Source organism: Heloderma suspectum, chromosome 5 (assembly GCF_057233095.1).
Source record: "Heloderma suspectum isolate Gila_16-S chromosome 5, 16-S_ref, whole genome shotgun sequence".
In the NCBI taxonomy this organism is placed as follows: Eukaryota; Metazoa; Chordata; class Lepidosauria; order Squamata; family Helodermatidae; genus Heloderma; species Heloderma suspectum.
In genome coordinates, this window is record NC_139462.1 from 204,256,425 (window position 1) to 204,265,221 (window position 8,797).

Sequence of the window (8,797 nt, forward strand, 5' to 3'; positions counted from 1 at the left end):
CAACAAGGCTGTTGCCAGACTGTATTCAAAAAACTCTCTCTGACTCCCACCATACTGAATACTTTCAAATGGCTAACATTCTGTTTTGGGAGAAGTGCTCAAGTATGTGGTGGTGAATCAATTCCAGGGCTTCCTAGGGGGTGTTTCCATGGGCTATTTGCTGTGACCTGGCTCTGTTTGAGGCTCATTCGAGGCACATGACATTATGGCCATCCCACAGCCACCCCGGAGCTTTTCACAGAAAAAACGGTTTTCCTGAGACTACTTTATGTCTGATTGTTTTCCTTAAGTTGGGTTCTCCATACTTTTGTTGTTGTGTGCCCCAACCCCCACATTTACTTCAGGTATGTTAGCCCTGCCCAGGTGTGTGTCTTTCACCGTGACCCCAGTCAAGGGGTGTTTCCTGTCCCTGTGTTTGTTGGAAATCTATGTGTGTCTACTCAGAAGTAACTCCCATTGTGGTCAATGAGGCTTGTTCCTTAAATGCACACTCCTTAAAGCCTTAAAGCACTAACTAAATCAAGTACTGATAGGGTTAAAGGCTGTGAAGGACTATCTTGAAGGTTTATTGCAGTTAGGAAGTAATTAATGCGCAGCTTTGATCCTTAGAATGGGAGCTTCAAGCGGAAGGAGGAAGGGGGGCTAGACAGGGCTGGTTGGAGCCACGGCAAATCAAGTATTGATAGGGTTAAAGGCTGACCAGAGTAACTTCCCTAAAGGCTGTGAAGCACTATCTCGAAGTTGAATCTCTGCGATGTTTGGTTTACTGCTGCTAGAAAGTAATTAATAAGCAGCTTTGATCTGTCACAGCATCATATAACAGGAGCTTCAGGGGGAAGGAGAATGGGGGATAGAGCCTAGACAGGGTGGGGAAGCCTTTCTCATTGGTTGTGCAGGCCCTGCCAGTCTGATGATGTTCAGTTCCAACCCCCCCACCCCACTGGGAAGTATGTTGCTCTCAAGCGAACTATAAAGGTACAATGCATTCATTCATGGGTCCCTGCGTGGACCAAAGCCGATTCCTTGAAAAATCTGGGTACTCCTCCATTCACTTCTCCTTCCATTGTCGTGGAGATGCCCCCACCTAGATGAAATGAGTCAATTTCAGTCCAGCTTCAGACCCTATTAAGGGGCAAAGACAGACTTCATTAGCCTATGGTTTCCATAAGTACCCCATGCTCTTTAATATCTACATGAAACCATTGGGAGAGGTCGGTTGAACATATGGAGTGCAGTGTAACCAATATGTCGATGACACCCACCTCTATCTCTCCTTTCCGTTTGCTTCTGGGAAGGCTTTTGAGGTATTAAATCAGTGCCAAAGGGCGACAAGCCAGACATGCCAGAGGTGCTCCTGGTGAAGTAGCATTATTGTCATGTATAGGAATAGAAAATCAGCCTGTTTTGGATGAGGTAGCACTCCCCCCGAAAAGTCCAGTTCTCAGTCTGGGGGCATGCTTGGATCCAACTTTGCTCGTGGATGCTAAAGTAGCAGGTATAACCAGGAGCACTTTTGCCCAGTTTAGGCCGATGCACCAGCTGCTTCCATTCCTGGGGAGGTCCCCTCTAACCACGATATCACACACGTTAGTTACTTCAAGAGCAGATTATGTATTTATTTATGTATTTATTTAAAATATTTATACTCTGCCTTTCCTTATAAAGATTCAAGGTGGCTCACAACAAGAATACAGTAAAACAAAAGAACATAATAACCAAACCAAACCACAATAAGCAGACCAAATGTTAAAACAGGAGCAATAGCATGCACCTCCATCCCACCCCACCTAGTTTCCCCTTCTCAGGAGAGCAATAATCATTTCAATGTGCTGTACATGGGGTTACCTTTGAAAAGTACGTGAAATGTTCGCTGGCCTAGAATACAGCAGTTAGGGTATTAACAGGGTTACTTCTGGGGAGCACACAGCACCATTATAAGAGTTGCACTGGCTTCTTATTCCTTTACAGGTAAACTAAAGCCCTAAATAGCTTAGGTCCAGGATTTCTATAGGACCACTGCTTCCCATATGAACCTGGTGCAATGTTGAGATCTGTGGGAGATGCTCTTCGTGTCCCATTACTGGCTAAGGGACAAGTGGTGGGAATGCAATAGAGAGCCTTCTCTGTGACGGTGCCTAGGCTGTGGAACACTTCTTGTCCTCTCTCTAATGGCCTTCTACCATCTTAAGATCTCCTTTTTTGGAAGCCTTTTTAAAAATCTTCTGTAATCTGTCCCTTAATCTGCAATTTTTAAAAACTTGTTGCTGAGATGGGAACATTAGCATATTCTTTTAAATATGTTATAAACTGCTTTGAGCATTAACAAAAATGGTAGGGCAGGATATAAATATCTGAAATGAAAAAGTAAATAAACCAACGCTTATTTGGCAGTGGTGCTGATGCAGCTTTAAAGTGTCACGGATTGAGCTCTGTATTTCCAGATGTGCCAAAACTAGAGACAATATCTGGGAAGAATGAGTGGGGTAAAATTCCCCACTGCTGAGACATAAAGTGAGCAAGCAATATTAAGAATACTGAACACTGCATCTTTACAACATATTGCAGTTCTTTCTGAAAACTCCTTCCTCTGTGACTCACGTTCACTTCCCTGTTCACACAGTAAGATGTGGGTTTAGCTGATGTCTGGCAATTATAAGTCTTTCTTCACACCTTTTCCTCTGCCCAGGAGGATAATCACTGACTGTTAGTTGCCAAGAAATGAAACAGTTTAGGGACAGGCACTGCTGAGGTACAGTGAGGATGTTAGGACTGGGGAAAGAATGTGTGTGCGTATGTGCGTGTGCAAGCTTTGGAGTTGACCATAACTATTTTTCAACCCAGATATTAAGCCAACTCACACACACACACACACACACACACCCGTGAGGGTGGAGGGGAGAAAGATCCTTTTACCCAGTAGCATAGAACAGAGATAGATCAGCTCTCCTAAGTGTCAGAGAGGCCGATACCCACAGTTGTGCCTGCTCTTTGGTTTTGCAACAATGCAGAGTGGAACCAGGCACTCACTAAGACACCTAAGTTTTTTGGATGAGGATTTCTTTCTGAGCTTGTCCACTTCCCTAGCTTTCCTGACCTGGCTTCAGTTCTGGCTGGTTTTTAAAAGCGAACACTCCAATACAGTTCAATCTAAGTGTGTACAAAAGCCAATACAAACTTCCCCTTGTGCTGTGACAGCTTTCACAAGCGACTTGGGCAAGGTGTCTGAGCAGGTCTAGCCATCTTGGTTGCTTCAGACAAAAGTCCAGTAACACATTTCATGTTAGACCATATTTTGCCATGAGCTGTAACAGTTTACATCATACTTGTTGGCTGCACTTGTTTGTGGTTCAAAACCTTGGGCAGTTACATGACACTCTTCAAACTAATAAGCCATGGTGGGTTGTTTGATCAAGCGAACAGGCCCAGAGGCTGGGTCCACACAACATGACAAGCCATGATAAAAACAACCTCTGCTATGGGTTGTCACGTCATGTGAACCCAGCATGCTGGGTTAAGTGTGGGTTATTAACCATGAACAATCCAGGACGAGAACCCATGGCTTGTTGTTGGGTTGTGAACTGTGAGTTGTGTAAAACACAGATTGTCATTACTTTTGAACCCAGAACTGTGGGTTGTTCATGGGCTGTTTCACCAGGCTACAGAGGTAGTGGGCAAAAATGGTAAAAAAACCAAAAAACTTCAGGTGCTCTACATGCCAGTACTACAGTGCTGCAAAGGCATGTGGGATACAGGGAGGGAGTGTGCAAAGGGGTGGGAACCAAACAATCCAGGAACTGAAAAAATAACCAGCAGTTTGCTCAATCATCTGGCAGCCAAATCATGGGTCAACTCTGGGTAAGGCAAGAACGTATGAATTTCTTAAACCCTGGGTTGCTGCTAGGTGTGATCCAGGTCAATGCCACCTATAATTAGAACAGCAACATAACAATTAAACCTCCCATCACAGATCATAAAAAGGGGCTTAAGTGGATAAAAAAAGAAGAAGATAGGGAAAGAAGCATCACTCTCAATCCTTGATACTTTTAGATGAAGGACATAAATCCTTAAACCACAAGCAGCCTGTCTCCTGTAAGTAAGACAGCTGATAAGGTTGTTATGCTCTCTATATAGAGTAATGCTTCAGATTGGAGGATCTTTATGCTAAGTGGGAGTCATCTTTTGAGAATGGGATTTAGAACCAAAGAGGTGGAAGGATCTATAACAGCAATCTAGTCCAAATCATCTTCTGCACACAAGGCAGGCCCATCTATCCTCCCCATCCCCCAACCAACCCATGCAATTCAGACCATAGCCTCCCACAAGGAAAAAACAGGTTCACAATATGCAAAAAGGTGCAGGTCAACAGCTCAAGATGACTTTTGTGCTCTTTTGAGTTAAGGTTAAGATGCTTACATTTGTAGTTCGTATATTTTCAAAAATATACAAACTACATCCACCTCTGTGTTACTGAAGGTGTATAGTTATAAAAAAATAAAGAGATTCACTCATAGTTTGGGGTGAGAACTGATCAGAAAGTTACTAGCTCAGCCACTTTTCCAGGCATTAAGAATAAATTCTGTGCATATACTGAAGAGAAGCAGAGAGGTCTGGAAGTGTGTGTCTGCATGCATGGCAACAACCACGTTCCAACTGCCACTAGACTGGGTCTCCTACCTCCTTACTCACTGTGATCAGCAGGCCAGAGAAAATACTGGCTGGCTGCTGTACTGCCTTGCTTGCTTACTCTGGTCTTACATCTCCCTCCTCGTTGCAACTGATGGGTCATGGCAAGGATGTGATTGGCTGCTTCCTTATGGGCAAAGGCAGCGACAAGGAAAAGCTATCATTTTGCCCCTCATTTCTCATACAGCTGAGATCTATTTTCCTTTCTCTGTTTTTTTTTGGGGGGGGAGCACTGCAAGCTTATCCATTGTGACCTGCATGTTGACTGAGGGCTGGTTCACACATACATGTACATCACTTGATTTGTTATCACATAATTTTTTAACACTTGAAAGTATCATTCAGCAATGGAATATGTGAACTGATTCCACTGTGGCTTGATTAGATATGCCACTTCTATCTGTGGTGATTCATCTGTGAGGGCCCATTTACACATGCAACTTTTCACTTGATGCTGAAGTCAAATATATGCAAAGTCGCATTCAAAATAAATAATACAACTGAGGACCCACAACAAAAAGTTACTTCTGTAAGCTTTTCTACATGAGGCATTTGTTCAGGGCTGGCCTTAAGGGTGGGTGAGCTGGGCAGTTGCCCGGGGCACCAAGCCAAGGGGGGTGCCAAGGTGAGCCGAGGGGGGCGCCAAGGGGCAGCGGCTGTGTGTTTTTTTAATGTACTATTATCTGCAGTGAGCTAGGGTGGCAAAAAGCAAGTATCTGTAGCCTTTCTTTCAAGGTTCTACAGGTTGTTTGGGTACTAACTATGAAAATGATCTTCCTTCAATTAGCTTTGAAGTATGTTTCTTTTCAGTCTTCACTTTGACGTCATTTGCCATACACAAGCCATACAACATGGTAACACTGCAAAGCTGCAGGGCTGCCCAAAGTGTGTGTGTGTGTGTGTAGGGGGGAACTGGGGCAATTTGCTCCAAGTCCCCACAAAGCAAAGGGCCACCTGCCTCAGTTGCTGTGCATACCAATGGCCCCTGCCACATTGCTCACCAGAATTCATGGTATTTTGTTTAAAGTTTTCATAAAAAGAGGAAATGGTATATTAGAGGGCAAGATGACACTGAGAGCATCTCTACACAAGCCTAAAATCAGCTTTCTGTTTCTGTTTTAAACGCAGAATCACAACGGACTCCCTTTACATATGCTTCCTTCCCCCCACCTTTTTCCCCCTTATCTGAGTCTTCCATATATTTGATTATACAGCCGCTAGATGGCACTGTGGTCTAGCTCCTCTCATTGCAGCTTTTCCTTTTTCATGAAGGAACTCAAGCTGAACTCAAACGCTGTAATTTGATAGCTCATTATCTCCAACCTTTTAAAAACGGAATAAAGGTCATTTAGTGCTGGAGACACCCTGAAGGTTAGCAACGTCATCTAAAGGACCCACAAACTCCTGTGATTAACCAATCTCAATAGCCGGATAAAAGCTCTGTGTGAAGAAGCCCTGCGTTTCAACATGTAATTGTGACATAAGGGGACATCTCCCCGGCCATAATGAAGTAAATATTTTACATAGTTGTGCATGAAACAGAATAGATACTAATATGAAGCTTAAGCAGGCTGTAAAAGGTATCCTTGGGAGGCTGGAAGGGAGGGACCTGCTTATTACGTAGGCCGGCTGCCTGACTGTAAGGGAGTCTAAACCCATCATAGTAAGGTAAAATCTTTCTGTCTGTCTGGGCAGCAGTAGAGATAAGGTTGGTCAGGCAGGCCAAGTAGCCCCAGTTACAAAGTTTGTTGCAGGGAGAGAAGGAACAGGGAAGGCTTTCAGGAGGGATTCTGTGGCAGAGCAGGTGGCTTGTTCCGGTCACAGGAAGAACTCCAGGCCCACTGGGGAAAGAATTCAAGGAGTGAGTGGATGCCACCTAAGATTTCTAGGCAAGGTGCCACTGGAAAGTGGCCTTTCCCACAGGGAAGGGTGTAGGAGTGGTGTGAGGTCAGGCCTGAAGGGAGGAATTCTTCCTGAGTAAGTAGTGGAGAAGACCAGCCACAGGCCACAACCAGAAGACCTGTGAGACTGAGCCCCAGAAAGCAGAAGGAAGCTCTGCCAGAAGAGCTTTGGAATTTGGAGGAGGTACTCAGGAGAAGCACAACCCAATCTCTAGTCCCTTATCTCCATGGAGGAAAAAACAACGCACTTTTATCATTCTGCTTGATCCTAGGGCAAGGAGGAGCTGCAGGCGAAAAAGGTCAGATTTAGTCCGTGCATGCAAGAATTCTTGCGTGTGGCCCCCAGCTTTGTACATGGCTCCTTTTAGGTGGCAGCAGCAGGGCCTGTTAGATAAAAAGTTATGGAGTCTCCTTTTTTTTCTAACAGGCTCCAACGTTACACTTGCACCAGGCACATGTGTGGCCCTGCAAAGCTGACCATGGAGCAGGGGCACCAAAAGCACTCCTCACCCAGGGCACTATTTATCCTAGGACTGGCCCTGCATTTATTGTGTGCTCATCATTCCCTACTCATGGTTACTTACAGGTTCTTTAAACGATGCTGTGACCCTCCAGTTTCACTTCTGTTTGTAAATAGTACTGTTGGCGAGATTTTTTAGAACAAGGAAAATGGGGTATAATTTCTGATGGCAGAAAGAAAACACTGTTTCTACTTGGGTATTTGCGCTATTCCATTATACGACAGTGCCACCTAGAGATTATGTAGTGGAAAAGCAGGAAAGGAAACACTCCTCATGTAGTGCTCGGATCTCAGTTCTGTGACGAAACCTAAAGTAAATACAGCAGATTTACAGCCTTGTGTAGAAAAGCTCTGTGTGTCTGGGGGAGGGGGAGCATTTGAAGTTTGAAACAGGTTGGATGTCAGCCAGGCCAATCCACGTCTTCAGAGATTTCACTGACCAGAAAAGGAAAGCCCCCCGATCTGAGGAAAGTCATGCTGGGAGCCTTTGAAGACCTGTATCAGGTCATGCTGAAAAGGTGTAAGACCTTTCTCCTAAGCCAACCCTTGTTTGCAATGCAGTGAAATGCTCACAGAGCAGTTTTTCCACACAGGCACACTTTTGTTTTAGCCTTGGGGGCGATTTTACCCCCTTTGAGCTCTCTCTCTCTTTGTATTTCTACGAACATCTGGGCTCCCCCAAGCACACTAATTCCTCCCTCTTGCACATTGGTGGTGCCATTTTGGCTACATAAGCAACAGCATTCAGCCCCTGAACATTGAAAATAGAGGGAATGATAATGCCACAGAAGAAAAATTGTGTGACCCAAAATTTAGGCCCAGGTAATAATTTACACAGTGACCCCAGATGACAATTACAAAAAGGGAACTGTAGGTATGAACCCCACAGTAAGCTCTGGGCCACCTTAAATGATACATCTGCACCTCCAGGAGAGTACACAGGGCTTTGTCAAACATGGCACCCCCATTCCAGCAATACCCAAATTTGTAGAAAACAAAAAGGAATTAGGACTGTGCACCCCAAATTATGTTTTGGATCACCCTAAATTATACACCCACACACCAAGGAGAGTGTTTCCTAAGCAATAACACTTAATCACACTGCCAGGTTTGGGCACTCACGCCAATGCTAGTGAAAATATGTAGAAAAGAATAAGGGACAGGCACCGTGCATCCCACAATAAGCTTTGGGCCATCTCAAATAACACACCCACACATCAAGGAGAGTGTCTTCTACCAAATGGCATTAATTGCATCTGACCCGAGACACTTTTCTACATATTTTGGCTCATATTGGCATGGGGACAGCATGACTGCCCTTGTCCTGAGCTGAAAGAAAGCACCAGACTGCATATGATACAATGGCATTGCATTGGACACACTCTCCTGTATGCATTGGCATATGATTTGAAGCAACTCAAAGCTTATTGAGGGGTACACAGCGCTAGTCCCTTATTCCTTTCTACATATTTTGGCTATTATTGGCATGTGGACACCATGCTTGACAGTACCCTGGGCAAAAAGAAAGCACTGGGCTGGATGCGATTCAATCCCATCTGTTGACACCCTTCTGAATGTGTGGGTAGGCATGTACGGAATGTGTAAAATCTATTTCATCTATGGATTGTCAGGAACCTTTTGTTCTGTCGTCCATCCACTGCCAGAATTGGATTTTTCGTTTCCAAATTTGTGC